This window comes from Chiloscyllium plagiosum, unplaced genomic scaffold (genome assembly GCF_037043375.1).
Source record: "Chiloscyllium plagiosum isolate Xiang-an unplaced genomic scaffold, Cpla_swu_hap1 HiC_scaffold_1, whole genome shotgun sequence".
Lineage (NCBI taxonomy): Eukaryota > Metazoa > Chordata > Chondrichthyes > Orectolobiformes > Hemiscylliidae > Chiloscyllium > Chiloscyllium plagiosum.
The window spans coordinates 133,668,106-133,691,375 of record NW_028270139.1 but is presented as its reverse complement, the minus strand read 5'-3'; the positions used below and the strand labels follow the sequence as shown (position 1 = coordinate 133,691,375).

Here is a 23,270-nt window from a genome sequence, read left to right as displayed (position 1 = left end):
TGCAACGTTCCTCATTGGCCCCTCAAGGGTCATCTGCATCCAATTACTGCATTAACCAATGAATTCTGAATTCCTACAACTGGCACTGGACAGCTTAACAGCCTTTTTAGCACTTTACATAATGCAATTTCATCAGACTACATGGAATAATGCAATTAGCTGTGTTTCTGTTAGATTTAATTTAGCCACGGGTGGCTGACTTTCCTTTGACACCGAGTGTGACAGCACAAGAAGTTTAAAAGTGATAATAAGCATTACAGAATGCTAGAGGTAAAAACAATGACTGCAGATGCTGGAAACCAGATTCTGGATTAGTGGTGCTGGAAGAGCACAGCAGTTCAGGCAGCATCCAAGGAGCAGCGAAATGGACGTTTCGGGCAAAAGGGCTTTTGCCCAAAACGTCGATTTCGCTGCTCCTTGGATGCTGCCTGAACTGCTGTGCTCTTCCAGCACCACTAATCCAGAATTACAGAATGCTATTCAATGCAACTCAAATTGTGAAAAACATATTGTTCAAATATTTTTTAAATGTTTTCTAAAGACAGGCAACTGAGTAGTCCTACAACAGCTGACAACAGTTCAATGGGACATGACACAATGGCAGAATTCACCACGCTGACCTGGAGAATAAATGCAATTATTATGTAGAAGGATTTTGGATACATCCGGGAGTAACATGCAGGAGGCTTCATACACAAACATTCTGTAGTACTTTCAGTGAAGGAGACTAGCGCTATAAACTGTTGCGTGACACACCACATAAATTCATTTTAGATTGTAGCATTTAAATGACTACTTTGTTCATATTGAGAGATGATGCACTGTTTTCTGTCAAGATATGGGCATGAAATGTAACATTCATTATTCTACTGCTAAGTTTGAGCTGTCTGTAAGGTGGCCCAGTTCCCTTAAGGCTAGAAAGTCTAATATCAACTCAGGTCACTTGGAGCTTAATTGCTGTGTGGCAGACTGAGCAGATATAAAGCTACCTGCAAATGTCCAGGTCAGAAGAAAGCATCATTAAATGACATTTTAGCAGGTTCTTCCAATTTTTTGAATCTTGTTTGAAATGAGTACCCTTCTTTCTCTCTTTATTTCTTGGAACTTAAAACAAAAATTTGAAGTGTGGTTGACATTCTTAAAACATTTTATATAGATTAGTGGATCATCCATGGCCTAGTACACGGGGTGCCTATGTTCTGTAGCTCCGAGTATTGCACACATACTCATTAACTCACTTTCCATGCTGACACTGATGGAGGTTTTAAAGTCAATGGGAAGGTAACTCTTGTTCACAGGGACATTAGGTTTGAATCTTGAGCACTCATCTGACCTGTGCAGTCAGAAACTCGAGTCTGGCTACCATTGGAATGGGTATCCAATTGCTGAAGAAACTAGTTAAAACTCATCCTGAGCTCCATCTGTAAAAAGTGATAAAGTCTTCACAAACTCAGTCACTTCCATGTGCCAGTCGTCCTACCTGAACCTCGGCCATTGTGGAGGCTGGTATGCTTCATCTCAGTGACCTGTCCCTTTAGGGCAATGATGAACCTGGTCAGGGGCAGAGACAGGTGACATTATAAAGAGGAATATGGAAATGGCAGAGACATTAAATCAACAACTGTCTTTGTGATTGCGTGGACAAAAATCATCCTGGAAACATTGGGGAACCAATGATTGAACAAAAAGGGTGATCTTAAAGAAATCAGTAGGTGAAAAGAAATAGCTTGGCATCAACAGATAAATGACAACACTTGGAAAATTATAACTTGATGAAGCAGAATCAACATAGCTTCATCAAACTGAAATTGTCAAATCTGGTAAGAGTTTTTGGAGAATATAGCAAGTGAAATGGATAAGGGAGATTGTAATTGATGTGAGGTATTTGGTTTTCCAACAAGTAATTGATGAAATTCCACATAAAAAAAAGTTATTACACAAAATTATGAATCTTGGGATCAGAAGCTTGGATTGAGAATTGATTAAAGGACCAAAATTAAGAGGAATAAATGGGACTTTTCTCAGTTCACAGCCTTTGATTAGAGATGGCATTGCAAGGATTGGTACTTGGGCCTTAACAATTTACAGTCTACGTTAATGATTTAGATGAGGAGACTGAGTGCAAAGTGACCAGATTTCCTAACAAAGTCAGTTGGGTAAATACACAGTGAGGAATAAACAGAGACAGTGAAGGAATGTGGCTTGGATTGGTGAGTGGGCATGAAAATGGCCAATGGAGTACAATGTGTTGAAATGTGAACTTATCCACACTGGTAGGAACAAATTCAAGAAAGTAGCATTACGTTTAAATGATGAGTACCTAGGAAATATTTTAATTCAGAAGCATATGGATGTTCTTGAATCACTTGCTGTCAAACTTACATGACTATGATGTTCCCCTCATCCAACAGCATCCTCAGAAGTTCCACAACTGACAGGGTGCTTTGGCCAACAGCTGTCTCCTTTAAAGTGATTGACATTAACCTCTACATCCCTAAGCAGACATTGTTAGTTCCGTTAATACCAATTGCATAGTGCAATTCACCTTTGATCAACATTTTATGCATAAGCATTTGCACTCTGCATACTTTGCAAATTTGCAAACAAATGTATACGAATGAAATGTAGCAGGAGCTTGTAAATGCACGCTTCATGTATTCTCCCCTTCCCTTATGGAGACATGGGTTCTGATTTTTTTTGCTGAAAGTGACAGTGACTCCGTCCACCCAGGAAGTGATGGGAGGGAACATGGCTCGCAGTGGACACCATCTGCATGAGCCCTAATCCCGATTATATAGGAGCCCCTGGAACATTCAAGGCTGAAGCTCCTCGGATGCTGCCTGAATTGCTGTGCTCTTCCAGCATCACTGATCCAGAATCTGGTTTCCAGCATCTGCAGTCATTGTTTTTACCCTTTCCCTTCTCACTACCCCACCCATCCCTGCCCTGCGGAGACAGATCATATTGAACTCAACCTCAATCTGTCCTTCCTGACCCCAGAATCCTGGAATTAGAAGGTTAATAATGCCTGCTCTGCTCTTCTCAGTTTCCTATGTGGAGGCCATGGTGGTGTTCACTGCCAATAACATGCCTCACCCTTGCCCTGGCTAACATGTCCTCTGACACTGTTTCACATTCCCTATACACCTTGAGCATCCCCTCCACCACCCCGTCACAGCGCCTTTGATGTCCCTGCCTGGCCTTGACTCCCCCACCCATTTTATCAGCGATTGAACCTACAGACCCCTCGCATAGCAGATGGACACTGACTTGGATGAGCAGTCCCTGGATGTGACTGACCAGGCCATGATTGCTGTGTTTGTAATTCCCTGACTGATTAAACTTAATTCTCCTGTTTGTGATGGCCTTTTTAGGACTGACTTCGTGGATTGTAGTTGGACAGATGCCCCGACCTTGAGTATTGCGAACTGACAATGAGTGTAGCCGGGTTTCTGGAGAGTGTGCTCACTGTGCTTCTAACTGACGGTGCTGGAAGCCCCTGACAGACTGTGACTTCCCTCCTTGGTTAAACTGAGGATTAGCCAATTTGTGATATAGCCATTTGATTGAATATAAGAGCAGTATGTTTGCCATATAGGCAGTTGGCCAATATTTTAGGTGTTAAACTGATGTCTCAGTGCGCTGTGCATCAAAATGCATTGGATGTTTATATAACTGCATTAAAGAGGTCATGAACTAATACCTTTGGTTCTGGTTGAAGGTAATAATGTGTGAATTAATAACGTGCTAACTAATAACATGGCATGGCAGGTGAAGCAAGACAAGGCATGGATGCTTTGAACATGCAAATACATGCTGTGGTTCTGTTCGCCGAGCTGGACGTTTTTGTTGCAAATGTTTCGTCCCCTGTCTAGGTGACATCTTGGGAGCTTGGGAGCCTCCTGTGAAGCGCTTCTGTGGTGTTTCCTCCGGCATTTATAGTGGCCTGTCCCTGCCGCTTCCGGTTGTCAGTTCCAGCTGTCCGCTGTAGTGGCCGGTATATTGGGTCCAGGTCAATGTGTTTGTTGATGGAGTTTGTGGATGAGTGCCATGCTTCTAGGAATTCCCTGGCTGTTCTTTGTTTGGCTTGCCCTATAATGGTAGTGTTGTCCCAGTCGAATTCATGTTGCTTGTCGTCTGCGTGTGTGGCTACTAGGGATAGCTGGTCGTGTCGTTTCGTGGTTAGTTGATGTTCGTGGATGCGGATCGTTAGCTGTCTTCCTGTTTGTCGTATATAGTGTTTTGTGCAGTCCTTGCATGGGATTTTGTACACTACATTCCACCCCACAGCTCACCAATAGGATAAACAACACACTGAGGAACCTACAAAAAAACGGACAGATAACCAGGTCTGACCTACAAAGAATGAAACCTGAAAGCAACAACACCCCCAGATTTTATGGACTACCTAAAGTGCACAAACCAGACATCCCACTCAGACCCATAGTATCACTACCAGGGACACCATCACACAAACTGGCTAAAGAACTACAGCAGAAACTGAAACACCTGATCAGCGGATCCAGACACTCTATACAATCAACACAGGAATTCTTGGACATCATCAGAAATATACACATAGACAAGGAAGAATCCATGGTCTCATTCGACGTAATGGCACTGTTCACCTCTATTGACAAAGCCCTAGCCAGAGAAACAATAGCCAACCTGCTGAACAGACATAACAGACAACAGGACGTTGAACCCATCAACAAAGATGGCATACTTAAACTACTGGACTTGTGCCTCACAACACACTTCACATTCAACAACCAGATATACGAACAAATCAACGGAACACCCATGGGCTCACCGATCTCGGGACTCATAGCAGAATCAGTAATGCAAAGGTTAGAACAAACAGTCTTACCACTAATTCAACCCAAACTCTGGGTCAGATACGTTGATGACACCTTTGTAATCATTAAAAACACGGAAATAGAGAAAACACACCGGATCATCAACTCCACACTCACAGGAATCCGATTCACGAGAGAGGAAGAAAAGGACAACCAACTCCCATTCCTAGACGTGATGGTTCAGAGAACACCAAACGGAGAATTCACCACAAAGGTACACAGGAAAGCCACACACACAGACCAAGTCCTGAACTATGAAAGCAACCACCCCAATACACACACATGAAGTTGCATCAAGACACTATTCAAAAGGGCCATAACACACTGCAGCACACCAGAACTGCAAAAATGAGGAAGAGGAAGATCCTGGGCGGCACGGTGGCACAGTGGTTAGCACTGTTGCCTCACAGCGCCAGAGACCTGGGTTCAATTCCCGCCTCAGGCAACTAACTGTGTGGAGTTTGCACATTCTCCTCGTGTCTGTGTGGGTTTCCTCCGGGTGCTCCGGTTTTCTCCCACAGTCCAAAAATGTGCAGGTCAGGTGAATTGGCCATGCTAAATTGCCCGTAGTGTTAGGTAAGGGGTAAATGTAGGGGAATGGGTCTGGGTGGGTTGCGCTTCGGCGGGTCAGTGTGGACTTGTTGGGCCGAAGGGCCTGTTTCCACACTGTAAGTAATCTAATCTAATCTAATCTAATCTTCAGGAACACCTATACAAGGTATTCGCCAAAAACGGATATCCTCGCAATTTCATCAACAGATGCCTAAGGGAAAGACAACGGAACGAGGACATGCCGCAACCCAAAGGACTAGCCACACTACCATACATCAAGAACGTCTCAGAACTGACAGCCAGACTACTGCGACCACTAGGACTTATAACAGCACACAAACCAACAGCCACACTCAGACAACAACTCACCAGAACGAAGGACCCGATACCCAGGATGAGCAAAACTAATGTAGTGTACAAAATCCCATGCAAGGACTGCACAAAACACTATATAGGACAAACAGGAAGACAGCTAACGATCCGCATCCACGAAACGACACAACCAGCTATCCCTAGTAGCCACACACGCAGACGACAAGCAACATGAATTCGTCTGGGACAACACTACCATTATAGGGCAAGCCAAACAAAGAACAGCCAGGGAATTCCTAGAAGCATGGCACTCATCCACAAACTCCATCAACAAACACATCGACCTGGACCCAATATACCGGCCACTACAGCGGACAGCTGGAACTGACAACCGGAAGCGGCAGGGACAGACCACTATAAACACCGGAGGAAACACTACAGAAGCACTTCACAGGAGGCTCCCAAGCACTGAAGATGTCACCTAGACAGGGGATGAAACGTTTGCAACAAAAACTTCCAGCTCGGCGAACAGAACCAGAGCAACGAGCACCCGAGGTACAAATCTTCTCACAAACTTTGAATGCAAATACATGCCAAGTGAATGAACGCTAAGTGAGCCTTGGATGTAGCCTGGTCCAGTCTGTGAGCTGGTATCTGGCCCTGTGCAGAAAGTGACCCTGTTGCAGCTTTTTAATCCCAGTTGCCAACCTTTAAAGAGACGTGCAATCCTTTTACACATCCATCCCCCATCATCAGGGCTGCCTCAGGGCTCTCTGCTTCTTCCTTGGAAAAAGGCCGGCAATGTGCCCATCCACCACCACCCTCCTCCCCCTGGCTCAGCTCATCCTCACACTGAATTACTTCTTCTTTAACTCCCCCCCCACTTTCTTCAGGTCAAATGGGTAGCCATGGGTAGCTGCATGCATCCCAGTTATGCCTGTCTCTTTGTGGGGTACATAAAATACTCCATGTTTCACTCCTATTCTGGCTCCCACACACAACTCCTTCTCCAGTACCTCCATGACATCATCAACACTACTTCCCTCTCTCGTCTGGAATAGGAAAAGTTTCGCAATTTCGCTTCCAGTTTTTCATCTTCACCTGGTCCATCTTTGATATTTCTGTTTTCTTTTCTGTGGAGAGGCTGGCTACCAATATCCACTATAAATAGACTAACTCCCACTGTTACCTTGATTATACATCTGCTTCCTGTAAAGACTCTATTCCATTCTCCCAGTTCCTCTGTCTCTGTCTCGTCTGTTCTGATGAATTAAGCTTCTACAAGAGAGCCTCAGAAATGTCCACCTTCTTCCTCAAACGAGGATTTCCTCTGCCATGTCCAGCTATCCCCTGCATTTCCATCCTCACCCCATCTCTTCCCTCTCATAACAGCAATAGAGTCTTCCTCATGCTCACCTACCATCTCAACAGCACCCATATCCATAGGATCATCAGTCATCACTTATGCTACCACCACACACACAGTCCCCACCCCTCCCTTATCAGCATTCCCTTCAGGAATACTGTGTTCAGTTCTGGTCTCCCTCTTGTAGGAAAGATGTTGTGAAACTTGAAAGGATTCAAAAAAGATATACAATGATGTTGCCAAGGATGTTGGAGAGTTTGAGCTAATAGAAGAGGCTGAATTAGGCTGGGACTATTTTCCCTGGAGCATCAGAGGCTGAGGGGTGATCTTGTAGAAGTATATAAAATCATGAGGGGCATGGATAGGGTGAATAGACAAGGTCTTTTTTCCAGAGTAGGGGAGTCCAAAACTAGAGGGCATAAGGTGAGAGGGGAAAGATATAAAACGGATCTAGCACACTACTTTTTCACACAGAGGATGATGCGCGGATGGAATAAGCTGCCAGAGAAAGTGGTGGAGGTTGGTACAATAACAACATTTAAAAAGTTTCTGCATTGGGCATATGAATAGGAAGGGTTTAGAACCAAATGGGCTAAATGTTGGCAAATGGGACTAGCTTAATTTAGGATATCTAGTAGGCATGGATGACTTGGATCAAAGGGTCTGTTTCCATGCTGTATATCTTTATGACTCTATGACACTCTAGTCCACTCCTCCTCCACTCTTAACATGCCCCCACAGTCCCATGGCACCTTTGCCTGCAATTGCAGAAGGTGTAACACCTGCCTGTTTACTTCCTCCCTCCTCACTATCCAAGGCCCCAAACACACTTTCAAGGTGCAGCTGCACTTTGCCTACACTTCACTCAACCTAGTCAACTGTATTCACTGTTCACAATGTGGTCCCCACTACATTTGGGAGACAAAACACAGACTGGGTGACTGCTACGCAGCACACCTACGTGCAAAAATGACTGTGAGCTTTCAGCTGCCTGACTTATAATGCATCACTGTGTTCTCTGGCTAACATTTCTGTATCAGGCTTGTGGCACTGCTCCAGTGAAGCTTAGTGCAAACTGGAAGAACAGTACCTGATTTTCCGCTTGGGGTCTCTGTAGCCTTTGGGATTCAATACTGAGTTCAATCATTTTAGGCCATGTCCTTACCTCAACCTCCACACACCAGGCCTTGTTATCACATGAGGAGAAAGTGAGGTCTGTAGATGCTGGAGATCAGAGCTGAAAATGTGTTGCTGGAGAAGCGCAGCAGGTCAGGCAGCATCCAGGGAACAGGAGAATCAACGTTTCGGGCATAAGAAGAAGGGCTTATGCCCGAAATGTCGATTCTCCTGTTCCCTGGATGCTGCCTGACCTGCTGCGCTTTTCCAGCAACACATTTTCAGCTTGTTATCACATTGGCTGCTACCACTACCATCCCATTGTCAGCTACTAATGGTCTCTAATAGCAGCTATTGATTCCCCCAGGCTGAACCTTACTAATTTCTTTAGGAATTATAGAATTCCTACAACGTGGAAACAGGCCATTTGGCTCAACAAGTTTACACTGACCCTCCGAAGAGTAACCCACCCAGACCCATTCCCCTATCACTCTAGATTTCCCATGACTAATTAACCTAATCTAAACATCCCTGAACACTTTAGGCAATTTAGCATGGCCAATTCACCTAACCTGCACATCTTTGGATTGTGGGAGGAAACCGGAGCAAACGCACGCAGACACGGGGAGAATGTGCAATCTCCACACAGACAATCACCTGAGGCTGGAATCAAACCTGGGTCCTTGGCACTATGAGGCAGCACTGCTAACCACTGAACCGCTATGCCACCCCAATTCCTTTGTCTGTTCAACTGCTATTTTCTCTCATTGTGCGCAATCTGCACCTATTGTTTACTCCTTCCTACATCCCCACCCTCCCAACCCATCTACAGCATACATCCCAATCTTTTTCTAGCTACAATCAATTGTGAAGAAGGGTTAACTGGACCTGAAAAATTAACTCTGCTTTCTCTCCACAGGTTCCCCATGGTAGGCTACTGCAGAAAATACGGAGATATGGCATTGAGGGTGAGTTGGAGGTTTGGATTAGGAATTGGCTGGATGGAAGAAGACAGAGGGTAGTAGTTGATGGCAAAGTTTCTTCATGGAGTGCCGTCACTAGCGGTGTTCCGCAAGGATCTGTTTTGGGACCATTGCTGTTTGTCATTTTTATAAATGACCTGGAAGAGGGGTTAGAAGGTTGGGTGAGCAAGTTTGCGGATGATACGAAAGTCGGAGGAGTTGTTGACAGTGAGGAAGGATGTGGCAGGTTACAGCAGGATATAGAGAAGCTGCAGAGCTGGGCAGAAAGGTGGCAAATGGAATTCAATGTAGCTAAATGTGAGGTGATTCACTTTGGGAAGAATAACAAAAAGATGGGGTACTGGGCTAATGGTCGGATACTTGGTAGTGTGGATGAGCAGAGGGATCTTGGTGTCCATGTACACAGATCTCTGAAAGTTGCCACCCAGGTAAATAGTGCGGTGAGGAAGGCATATGGCGTACTGGCTTTTATTGGTAGAGGAATTGAGTTCCGGAGTCCTGAGGTCATGATGCAGTTGTATAAAACTCTGGTGCGGCCGCATCTGGAATATTGTGTGCAGTTTTGGTCGCCATACTATAGGAAGGATGTGGAGGCACTGGAACGGGTGCAGAGGAGATTTACCAGGATGTTGCCTGGTATGGAAGGAAGATCGTATGAAGAAAGACTGAGACACTTGGGGCTGTTTTCATTAGAGAAAAGAAGGTTTAGGGGTGACTTGATTGAGGTGTACAAGATGATTAGGGGGTTAGATAGGGTTGACAGTGTGAACCTTTTCCCGCGTATGGAGTCGGGTATTACAAGGGGGCATAGCTTTAAATTAAGGGGGGGTAGATATAGGACTGAAGTTAGGGGTAGGTTCTTCACTCAGCGAGTCGTAAGTTCATGGAATGCCCTGCCAGCAGCAGTGGTGGACTCTCCCTCTTTATGGGCATTTAAGCGGGCATTGGATAGGTATATGGAGGATAGTGGGTTAGTATAGGTTAGGTGGGCTTGGATCGGCGCAACATCGAGGGCCAAAGGGCCTGTACTGCGCTGTATTCTTCTATGTTCTATGTTCTATGCTGCCAGACCCGCTGAGTTTTCCCAGCAATCGCTGTTTTTATACAGTAAAGAGTATCAGTTTAAAGAGAATACAAGAGCAGAGAGACCTCTATGTGTATGTGAATAAGTCATTAAATGTGATAGGACGGGGTGAGGACAGTTAGTAAAGCTTAGAGTATCCTGGGCTTTATTTATAGGGGCACAGTATACCAGAGCAAGGAAGCTAGGCTGAACTTGTGTCAGACACATTAGAGCTCAGCGGGAGTATTGTATACAGGACGATGTAAACATATTGTAAATAGTGTAGAAGAGGTTTACAGGAATGACTCTAAAGATGAGAAACTTCTGTTATGAAGATAGATTGGAAAATATTGTTTTCCATCGAGAGGAGAGATTAAGAGGAGTTTTGATAGAGGTTTTCCAAATTCTGAGGGACTTGGACAGAGTAGTTAGGAAGAAAATGTACTGATACACAAAAGGATTGAGAACAAGAAGGTACAGTTTTAAAATAATTTTCAAAAGAAGCAAATGCAAAGTGAGAAAAATATGTTTACATACAGCAAGTAGATGGGATCTAGAACATAGTGCTTGAGCACTGAGAGACAGCTGGCAGACTGAGATCTAGTGATGCTTGATGTTCAATCCCACGAGGCAGAGTTGGCAGAGAATGTATTCCAAATAGTGGAACAGTAAAACTGCATCAGTGTCATGAGGTGCTCACACTGGCCAAACCAGCATTGTGCAAGTAGGCACATGCTTGTGAAACGTAAACTTCGGGAATGTTTCGCTGAGCATCTCAGACTGGACCTTCCAGTCACCACCATTTTAATTCCCCTTCCCACTCTCTTTCCGACCACCCTTGACCTCCTCCATTGCCACACGGAATCCAACCACAAATTGGAGGAACAGCACCTCATCTTCCACCTGGGTAGCCTACAACCTGGAAGACTCAACACTGAGTTCTCCAATTTCAAATAGCCTACCTTCCCATCACCCGACTCCCTTCCCAGCCCCGCCCCCTCACTTCTATTCCTCTCAGGCAGCAGCTGGATTCATCCCTCCCATCCCAACCAGGTTGTACCCTCTACCTGTGTTGACCTATTCCTACCTTAACACCCTGCCCCTGCCACCTCCTTTATCTGCAGCTCCCCTTACACCCGTTCACATCTGAAGATGGGTTACACCCGAAACGTTGACTTCTGCACTTCCTAATGCTGCCTGGCTTGCTGTTTTCTTCCAGCCTCCTGTTTGTCTACCTTGCTGTCTTTGGGCAGGACCCACTGCAAAGTAGGAATGGGTCTGATTGTGGGCAGGGATGAGCCTATAACCAAGATATTTAATACAATCCTAACTGTTTTTACTGACCATATGTAAATCTAGCAATAAATTGGAACAAAACATATGGAAAATTATGGAGATATTTAAACCTAGATTTTGATAAGAGTAGGGAATTAGGGGAAATTAAGTTCCTATTCTCCAATTTATCCCAATTGTTTACAATGTACAGAGTAAGAAAGAATTTCTAACAGATTAGTACATGTACTGTATATCATATTGAGCTATGTGTGGTTCACAAGGGTCAACACATTACAAAATGATTCTGTTTAATTATTAACCAGACTCTGTCTACATCATGTCCATTTGTATTTTGTGGCTGTAGAATATTGAGCCTCTGCCATGTCCCAGTAATTTTCTTTACTCACTCATGGGATATACATGTTGTTGATAATACCAGTATCGTGGTGATCCCTAACTGCCCTTGAGAAGGTTGCTTGGTGAGCTTTCCTTCTTGAACTGCTGTAGTCCAGGTAGCGTGGGTACATCCACAGTTCTGCTCAGGAGCGAACTTCAGTATTTTAACCCAGCAGCAACGATGGGACATTGATGTTGCTGAAAAAAGTCATGTCTTAAAACTTTCCATCTTATACTCATCAGGACAGGTGCAAGAATATTAAATTTCAAAGGGAATAAAAATGTATCCTGCTTGAGAAATAGGGTGCTGACTGGTTAGCAAGACGAAGGATTGGTCAGCAAGTGAATTCTGATTGGTTAAGGAGTTGCCATAGAGAATGTACCAGGGAACAGTTACCCTCAATGCTTATGTTTAAATTCAGTAGAGGCAAAAGGAATCTAATCACTGGACACAGTGTTATGGGAAATGCACCAAAGAACAGTTATCTCCCAAAACTTTGTTTAATTGAAATCCCTGAACAAAATCCTTTTGCTTACAAGAGACTCTGCCCTGTGTATGAATATAAGTAGCTTCTAACAAGTATAATCGAGCCACATTTTGAGTTCACCTGATAACTACTCCTCGGATGCTGCCTGACCCGCTGTGCTTTTCCAGCACCACACTCTCGCCTCTGATCTCCAGTATCTGCAGTCCTCATTTTCTCCTACCTTAAATTTTAAATTGATTATTCATGTAAGTCTTGATACACTCTGGTTAGTTCAGTAAGTGTAGTCCAATCATAAAATCGCATCTAAGTTCTGAGTCCTGCAAGCATGCGCTGGTTGAATGGAATCAGTACTCTGCCTGTTGTGAACAGTTGAAAGGTTATGGTGTTGTTTTATATGATTAAGCAGTTGTCAAGATGTATAGTCTAATACTGTCATGCCAGCACTGAAATTTATATACGAGTGTGCATACTGGAAGCTGCTTATATTAAATCACAGGACCCCGTTCGTTTGCAATCAGAACGTACATTCTGCATATTTCAATTTAACAAAACAATTGATAGTAGTAGTATTTTATGTCAATGATTCATAGTTTTTTATCTGTAGCTAGAACGTACTTATTTTCATAAGTAGTAATTCCTTTTAAGAACTGAAATCTAGTCCGTGCTTTCCGTCAACCTAAGTTTAAAAGACAGGTAATTTGAGAAAATCTGCATATTCTTAAAAACCTTAAACTTTTGTTAAACTCAGGGAATTGTGGGCTTTGATTTCTCATGCACTACCCCAGTGAGGCATGCCAAAGTTTGGGGATCCTTCTAGGATTAACTTAAAACAGAAGCAATGAGGATCTGGGTGTAATATTAGTAAGTAGCACAGGTGAAGGAAAACACTAGGTTCTGTAGTGCATAAAAGACATAGCACTGGAAGTGGCAAAAGAATTTCTGCAGAGGGCAGAATTGTCCTTTGCAGTCATAAGAGAACCCTTAAAGAGTAAGTTGATTGATTTGGTGGGTAAACTGGAGGTAGACTTGCCTGGCAGAGGAAGGAATGTTGAGATAATTGAGGTATTAGCAAGGCATTTGGGCTTAGAGGAAATAAAAGAGAGACCAGGTACTCCATGAGTGAAAATTCAGAACGGCGTGACATTCAATTACTGTTAAAGCAACTTGAGCACGAGGAAGAAACTAGAGATGACAAAAAAAGACAAAGAACAAGCAGAAAAATGATGAGGAATCACAAATAGAATTAAGAAGACAGGAAATGGAAATGATAAAGCAGGAAATGGAAATAAGAAAACTAAAATTAAAATTGTAAAGGGAAAATATGAGTTTAATCTTAAAATGCTGCAGTTGAAACAGGAAACATCAGATACTGATTTAGGCTTCAGTGAGGAAATATTGGTCATAATCAAATGTCCAATAAGGATTTTAAAAGCTTTTCACAGGGTCTACTAATATTTGAGGAAAAGGATATAAAGTCATTTTTCATTGTCATTTGACAGGATCATTAAGCTTGGAAGAGGACTGGATATAGTTCACACAGAGTAAGTTGACAGGTAAAACACAGGAAATTTATGTTTCAGTGTCAGAAGAGGTTTCTTGGATGAGGACATTTTGAAAAATAAACTATATTGGTTCTATATGAGTTAGTACCGAAGGCAAGCAGGCAAAAAAAATCAAATAAACAGCTAGAACAAGCATATCTTAGGCCATAATATCACAAGGTATAGGAGCAGAATTAGGCCATTCATCCCATCGAGTCTGCTCCATGATTCAATCATGGCTGACATGTTTCTCAAACCCATTCTCCTGCCTTCTCCCCATAACCTTGATCCCTTACTGATCAAGAACCTATCTTGCTCTGTCCTAAATACACACAATAACTTGCCCTTCACAGCCTTCTGCAGCAATGAATTCCACAGATTCACCACCTCTGGTTGAAGAAATTGCTCCTCATCTTAGTTCTAAAGCATCGTGTTTTCACTCTGAGGCTGTGCTCATGCATCCTAGCCTCTCCTACAAGTGGAAACATCTTCTCCGCATCTTCTCTATCCAGGCCTATCGACATTTTGTAAATTTCAATGAGGTCTACTCCCCACCCATCCTTCTAAACTCTATCGAGTACAGTTCCAGAGTCCTCAAACATGAAAAGTCCTTCATCCCCAGTATCATTGTTGTAAACCTCTTCTGGACTCCCACCAATGCAAGCATATCCTTGCTTAGATACAGGGCGCAAAGCTGCTCACAATATTCCAAATACAGTCTGACCAGAGCCTTATACAGCCTCAGCATCTCTGCTCTTATATTCTAGCCTGCTCGAAATGAATGCTTACATTGCATTTGCTTTCCTATTGAATTGCATTATATTGAATTCAAAAAGATTATGTAATATAATTTTGACAGGTGGATATAAGCATTAGAAGCTGAACCCTCAAATGAAACTCTTAGAGAGATTATTTTCCTCCATGAATTTAAAACCTCACTAATAAGAGCCTATGCAGAAAACTGAAGAGTTGCAACTTTTCTTTTAGTTCAGTCATGGGTTGAAGGCAGCACAGGCTAGGCCAGCACTTATTGCCATCCCTGATTGTCCAGGCACAGTTAAGTGTCAATCACATTTCTGTGGGTCTGGAGTCACACGTAGGCTGGACCAGGTAAGGATGGCAGTTTCCTTTGCTAAAGTCCATCAGTGAACCAAATGGGTTTTCCCTGACAATTGACAATGGTTTCATGGTCATCATTAGACTCTTAATTCCAGATTTTTTTTAAAAGAAACTCTATTCAAATTCCATGGCGGGATTCAAAATCAGATCCCCGGAACATGCTTGAGTCTCTGGATGTATAGGCTGGCAATAATACTCCTAGACCATCATCTCCCCTGACTGCTAGGCAAGCAGCAATAATGGCTGACTATTATGAATTAATCCATAAAACTAGGCCTCTTCTCAATCACACTCATAAATTCAAAAGGAATAGAAAAAGGGAGAGTGAAAGGAAAGCACTTAGCCGAGGTAAGGAATGGAGAGCTGGGAATGCTCCTTGGACTCCTTCTCAGAACAGAAAGGAAAGTGCTGAGGGTGGAGGTGAAAATCAGAAGACAAAGTGAGCAAGGTAAGCCACGTTCATTCAAATCTGATTAAGGTTCTAACTATATGTCTAAAGTTTCCAGTAAGTCATTAACAGTTTGAGTATAAAACAATTGAAGTCAAATGCATATCATCTACAAACATGGGGAGCTTTAGAGAGCATTAGCCACTCTAAACCATGATTTAGATATATTGTACTGAATACCCACAGGATTGGGACTAAGAATTGGATTTCTTACTGTTTGCTACCAGAGATTCCCCAAATTCATCTACTGAGTTTAGCCCATTTGAATTAATTTAAGGTCATGAGACTAGAGGTCTATTAAAATTGGTTAGGGAGAAGTCCTGATGGAGGGTTATGCCCGAAACACTGGCTCTCCTACTCCTCAGATGCTGCCTGACCTGCTGTGTTTTTCCAGTGCCACATTTTATCGACTCTGACTCTCCAGCATCCACTATCTCCTAGAAGTCTTTGAATCAAAAGACAAATCCTCAATATTAGATTATGCGGCCACAATTCTAGAAAGACTCACAGGAGCATTGAAGTTACCACAAGAGTGCTTGAAAGTTTCGCAAGCAAAAATGTAGGAATGGATTAATAAATATTCAGCAGCTAAAATGTTTCCAGTGGGAGATGAAGTGTTGGTGTTGTAGCTTTTATAAGGCAAATCCTGAAAGCAAAATGTGATGGTCCATGCAAAGTAGTTGGAGTTATTGAGATATATATTCCTAATTGGAGAAAGAAGAATAAGCATAAACATGTTGAAAAAGTATCATTGTAAGGAACAGGATAACTTCCACCTAGAAGTTCAAGAGCAGTGGGTTCTATGGGACTCTCTCACTTGGGCAGCATCTGAGGAACAACAGAGTCGATGTTATGCCTACAGCACACAGAATGTAGAGGTAGGCCATTCAGTCCACTAAGTGTACACTGACCCTCTGAACAGCAACTCATCCCAGCCATTCTATTCCTGTAACTCTGCATTACCCATGATTAATCCACCTAGCCTGCACACCATGGGCAATTTAGTATGGCCAATCCATCTTTGCACTTTGGGAGGAAACCCACGCTGGCAAGGGGAGAATGTGTGAACTCCACACAGACAGTCACCTGAGGGAGGAATCGAACCCGGACCTCTGACACCGTGAGGCAGCAGTGCTAACAGAAAGCTACCATGCCACTCTGAGTGGTTCAAGAAGGCAACTCATCACCACCTTCTCAAAGGTAACTTGGGACAGGCAACAAATGCTGGCCCAGCCAGTGATACCCATGTCCAATGAGCAAATAAATAAAAAAAAAGATGTGTCAGATAGTATGAGTAGTGGAAGATGATAGAAAGAATAAGATTGAGGTGGGAAGAGAGGTAGTCATTTTTTCAAAGTAGCTCTCCAGTAGTTCCACTAGCTAACAGAGAAATATTGGGACAGTTAAACACGTGCTCATATTTCGGAAAAAACAACAGGAGGAACTTGTAAGACTACTGAGAAAAATTCAGGTAATCCATAAACAAGGAAATACTTCATTAGCTAGGCATAATGTGAGTGTTGAAGAAGCAGGATTGATAAAACAGTGTCCTTATGGATTGAGCCTAGAAATACAAGATCAGCTGAGATTCAATACATATTGAAAAACCACTTGATTGAACCAAATCAAAGTACCAATAGTGTTGGTCTGGAAACTCCATACAGATTATGGAAAGGTGAATGGGGTCATGGAAACAGATTCTTACCCAATTTTTTGGTTAGAAGATTGTATCAATAAGGTTGGCAGTGCCTCGTTCCTTTTTAAGATTGATTTATTGAAGGACTACTGGCAAATTCCATTCACGTCAAGGACTAAAGAAATATATGCTTTTGTTAAACCAGATAGGTAATGCCAATGTCAAGTAATGCCATTTAAATTAAAGGTATATTCCAGAGATTTATGAACCTCAGCTATGACTTGATTCATAACTCTGTAGTTTATTAGATGAGCTTGTGATAAATAGTAACACAAGGAAAGAGCATGTAAGACAAGTAGCAGAAATAGTTAAGCAATTACAATTGGCTGGCTCAGTAATAGCTTTAGCCAAAAGTGGACTTGGAGAAGAAAGAGTAACTTACCTAGGACATATTGAAGGATAAGGATTAGTTTTACTAAGGACAGTGAAAGTAAAGGTGTAATAGAATTCCCAGCATCTAAAACTAAAATACAAAGCAGAATATGTAAGGGTATGGAATGCTTTGCCTGCAACGGTAGTAGATTCGCCAAGTTTAAGTGCATTTAAGTCGTCATTGGACAGGCATATGGACGTACATGGAATAGTGTAGGTGGGGTGGGCTTCAGATTAGTATGACAGGGCGGCGCAACATCGAGGGCTGAAGGGCCTGCACTGTGCTGTAATGTTCTATGTTCTATATTCTATGATGGTTAAGAAGGCATTCAGGATGTTTACCTTCATTGCTCAGACTTTTGAGTACAGGAGTTGGGATGTCTTGTTGAGGTTATACAGGACGTTAGTGAAGGCCACTTTTGGAATGCTGTGTACAGTTGTGGTCATCCTGCTAGAGGAAGGATATTATTAAATTGGAGAGGGTTCAGAAGAGATTTACAAGGATGTCTAGGATTGGAGGGTTTGAGTGGAGAGGCTGGGACTTCCTTCACTGGAACATAGGAGGCTGAGAGATGACCTTATAGACGTTTATAAAATCATGAGGGCCACAGATATTGTGAATAGCAAAGGTCTTTGCCCCCAAGTAGGGGAATTCAAAACTAAAAAACATGGGTTTAAGGTGAGAGGAGAAGAAGTTAAAAGGGGTCTGAGGGGTAACTTTTTCACACAAAAGTGGTTCGCATGTGGGAATGAACTGCAGGAGGAAGTGGTAGATGCAGGTACAATTACAACATTTGAAAGACTTTTGGACAGGTGCACGAATAGGCAAGTTTTAGAGGGATATGTACCAAATGTAGGTAAGTGGGACCAATTTAGTTTGGGGAACGTGATCATCATGTATGAGTTGGACCAACTGTCTGTTACTCTGCTGTACGACTCTAGAACTCTATGAATATGTGGTTTATTGGAAATTTGTTTCTAATTTCAGCTTAGTAGAAATAAATTTAACAAATTTGTTAAAGAAATAAGTCATGGTCAGCAGAATGCCAAGCAGACTGTGAGAAGCTGAGGGCAATTCTAATAAGTGAACAAGCCAATGATTTTTCCAGACCTTTCAAAATGGCAACGGTTGTTAATGATTGGGTAGTTAGGTACAGCCTTGTTGCAGGACGACGAGTCAGGAATTAAAAAGCTAGTGGTGTACTTGTCTAAGAAACTGAACCAGTGTTCAGTATTTTTGATTGTGGACTGAACTAGAACAAGGACTAATATAAAAACAAAAGATTGTGGAAGCTTGGCTTTGTGTTTGGGAAGTCATGTCTCACTAACTTGACTGAGTATTTTGAAGAAGTAACAATGAGGATTGATGAGGGCAGAGTGGTGGATGTAATCTATATGGACTTCAGTAAGGCGTTCGATAAGGTTCCTCATAATAGCCTGGTTTGCAAGGTTAGATCACATGGCATACAGAAAGAGCTAGCCATTTGGATACAGTACTGGTTCAAAGGTAGAAGACAGAGGGTAGTGGTGGAGGGTTGTTTTTCAGACTGGAGGCTTCTGACCAGTGGAGTGCCATAAGGATTGGTGCTGGGTCGACTGTTTTTTGCCATTTATATAAATTGGATGTGAACATAGGAGGTATAGTTAGTAAGTTTGCAGATGACACCAATACTGGAGGTATAGTGGACAGCAAAGAAGGTTACTTCGGAGTACAGATGGGCCAATGGGCTGAGGAGTGGCAGATGGAGTTTCATTTAGATAAATATGAGGTGCTGCATTTTGGAAAGGCAAATCAGGGCAGGATTTATACACTTAATGGTAAGGTCCTGGGGAGTGTTGCTAAATAAAGAGATCTTGGAGTACAGGGTCATTACTCCTTGAAAGTGGAGTAGTGATGAATGCGTTTGGTATGCTTTCCTTTATTGGTCAGAACATTGAGTATTGGAGTTGGGAGTTCATGTTGCGGCTGTACAGGACATTGATTAGGCCACTTTTGGAATATTGTGTGCAATTCTGGTCTCCCTCTCATAGGAAGGATGTTATGAAATATGAAAGGGTTCAGAAAAGATTTACAAGGATGTTGCCAGGATTGGAGGATTTCAACTATAGGGAGAGGCTGAATAGGCTGGGGCTATTTTCCCTGGAGCATCGGAAGCTGAGGTATGACCTTATGGAGGTTTATAAAATCATGAGGAGCATGGATAGGATAAATAGACAATGTCTTTTCCCCGGATGGGGGAATCCAGAACTAGAGGACACAGGTTTGAGGTGAAAGGGGAAAGATTTAAAGGGGACAAAAGTGTTTAGAGGGATATTGGCTAATGCTGGCAAATGGGACTAGATTAGTTTAGGATATCTGGTCAGCATGAACGAGTTGGACCAAAGGGTCTGTTTCTGTGCTGTATGTCTCTATGACACTATTGCTGCAAATTCTTTTAAAGCACGTAAATTGACACTCATTGTAAGTGCTGTTTACACAGCTGTTGGTTCAAGCAGTGCAGAAAGCTACATTTTAATCAAGCTGGGACAGAGGGATATATATAAATGAAGATTTGGATGGCAATCTGTAGCTGCTTTGTCTGTTAGATGATGACTATTTATTGATATCAAAGGCATCCTAATTGCTAACAACTGTGAGGTTGACTCCCAGTTGCAGAACAACTTGGGGGTTATAAAAGTCCAAGTTAAAAGGTGTTGGACTGACACAAGACAAGGAGGTATTTTTGATCTACAGCACAAAAAAAATCTAAAGCCTCATGGCAGCCAGTTTATTTGTCCTCATCAGTTAATGTAAGCTGTCACTTTTACTTAATAAGTCAGAGACCTTTATATATGTGAATGAGTAGCCTAGTGCTTCCTGCAAACAAGTGAAAGTGCCTGGAGAAGAAAGATCCGATCAGCAACAGGATCAGCTCAGCAATCTCAGCTCAGAGACTACTGATCTGCATTCCCAGTCTTTCTCTCTACCCATAACACCCACTTTAGTGAACCAACACATTCAAGAACAGTTTCTTCCTCATTGTTATTACAGTGTTGAATGGACCTCTCAAATTTCTTGCTTTTGATCTTGCTTTTGTACACCTTCTGTGCAGATGTAAATTTGTATGCCTCATTCGGTTCAATCATCCTATGATTTGAATGTCCTTGTATGTCATGAACTGTCTGTATTGCACACAAAACAAAACTTTTCACTGTACCTAGGTACATGTGACAACAATAAGTCAAATATCTGGGTGGAGTTTTATAAGGGAAGTTTTACCTAGTAGCTATATAATGACAGTTCACAAAATTGTTTATCTGTAATTAGAGTCTATTTATTGGTAATGACAAGTCATTCTTTTTAACCTGGTCCATTGTCTCTGTCAACCTAAGTCTAAAAGGCAGGGTAAATGGGGGAATTCTCTATTCCTTTGAAAATTGTTAACTTTTGTGATGATTCTGGGAAAAGCTCGATTTCCAGTCCATTACCCCAGTGAAGTGTAACGCTTTGCTTCATATTTTGGAAAGTCTTTATGTTGAAATGATTTCAATATTTTAAAGAAATCCTGACTGCACCAGAAGGTATCTCACTGTCAATGAGGGGAGGGTGTCAGCTGGCGAAAGCTGAAATACAACTATAACTGAGCTAACACTTCACTTGGCCACTGCTCTGAACATTGCGTGTTGAAGTGCATGCATCATAGTTTTATGAGACAGTTTTTCTCTTATGATGGTGATGGATCTTAAACTCTGGCTGAAATCTACCTCAATTATAAATAGTGACTGCCCAGGAAATAATTTGTCAGTTTTACTCAGCTTAATTTTTCAATTCTCCCTTTCAAATAATCATCTAATTAGAGATTTTTCACTAGGTCTAATTTTCTACATCTATGTTTGGCACAAAATGCATTTGACAGTCCAAAACAACTTTTGATAAGCAAACATTTGAGACTAAACACTAATAATTTTTAAAATGTGTACCTGCTTTCAGAAATTGTTGTCTTTTTCTATGTGGAAGCAAACATAAGGAGGAATTTTGATTCGTTTTGTGTCAGTTTGCACAGTTTCTGCTATTTTATACTCTGTTCGTGATAGTTTCCAGTTTAGGTAAAGTTAGTAGAGCACTGTTACCAGTAAACCTTTTTCAATGTGTCCCCATGTGCACAAATAATAAGGAATTTAACCTTAAAACAAAGAAAATTTAATAATAGTAATACCCGTTACCCCAATCCCAGCTAGGACCACCAGTTATAAAAGGCCTCAAGTGTAATAGGGACCCTGTACAATTCTTTTCCATGGCCACCCAGGTACAAACATGACTGTGAAACAAAAGCAGGTAGCAAAATGAACAACCCCATGGGCTGAATTTGACCTCAACCTACAGAGGGACACATTTTCAGTTTGTGATTGAACTGGGCCTTGTAATGGCAGCTGTTTGAAAATACAGAATTCAACTATTCTGTAAAAAGTTCTGTAAAATCGATACCGCATGCAACATTATCCTGGGAGCTAAACAATGCAGCCTTTGGTATAAATATGACAGATCCCCAGTTCCCTCTGTAATCTACCCCAGTAAGATATTATTGGATTTACCTTGAAGCTAAACAGAACAAACTGGGACATTCAGCATTCACTCAAGTCAGTTCCCTACAGGGTTTCTGATCCATACCTCCTAGATCACAGAACAATTCCATTCTCCATAGTCTACTTGTTAGGAGATTTCAACACAGTCCAGCTCAGCATGGCCTGTCCATATAGTGTCCAGCCTCATCCCTTGCTGAAGGAAGCAATGCTATGGTTCAGCACAATATTTTCAAAATGATATTGTGAGCAAAGCTATTATTTCTGAATGTATTATTAATGTGAAACATGAGAAGTTGAAGCTGCAGCACCTGTTGGATAAAGTCCGATGTTTAACAATGCGCCATTAAAAGCCTCTTCCATTTAGGCTCTTGAAGGCTTAATTTTCCTGGAAGAATATTGATTTATTTTATTCTTCCATGGGATGTGAGCATTGCTGGCAATGTTGTCAATCCTTTATAGTCCTTCAACTGATTGGCTCCCTAGGGCAGTTCTGAAGGTGGTTAAGTATCAGCCATATTGCTATGTATCTGGAGTCATGTGGAGACCAGATCAGGTAAGGATTTCTTTCTGTAAAGCACCTCAATAAACCAAGTAGAACATAGAACATAGAACATAGAACAATACAGCACAGAACAGGCCCTTCGGCCCACGATGTTGTGCCGAACATTTGTCCTAGCTTAAGCACCCATCCATGTACCTATCCAATTGCTGCTTAAAGGTCGCCAAAGATTCTGACTCTGCCACTCCCACAGGCAGCGCATTCCATGCCCCCACCACTCTCTTAGCTAACTGAATTTTAAAGGTAGTAACTTGACAATTACATTTTCTTTCAAAAATGGCATAAGTATTAAAAATAGGTTCCCATTACTTTTTCACCTTCTCATCCTTTTCCTGTCCAGTTTTGTTCACCCCCACTCCGAACAGTAACCATTTTGAACATACATACAAGCATACAAACTAGGAGCAGAAATGGACTATTCAGTCCCAGCCATTGAATGAGTTTGTGGGTGATTGTTTTTGTGTTTTGAATTCCCTATTCCCACCTATATCCAATAATGTTTGATTACCTGGCCCAACAAGATTCTATCGGATTCTGTAAAATCGAGAAAAGTAAGATTCTG

General features: G+C 42.2%; 1 protein-coding gene across 2 annotated transcripts in view; it reads right to left on the bottom strand.

Moving 5' to 3' along the window:
- The window catches only part of skor2 (SKI family transcriptional corepressor 2), a 171,990-nt gene extending 149,699 nt beyond the window's left edge, over positions 1–22,291 (bottom strand). For both annotated transcript variants that reach the window (XM_087994584.1, XM_087994589.1), the window contains exons 1-2: positions 22,159–22,291; positions 1,481–1,551 (exon numbers count right to left, since the gene is read on the bottom strand). The gene's annotated coding sequence lies outside the window, so the exon portion shown is untranslated. The remainder of the gene's footprint in view (positions 1–1,480; positions 1,552–22,158) is intronic.
- Between the last annotated feature and the right edge of the window lie 979 nt (positions 22,292–23,270).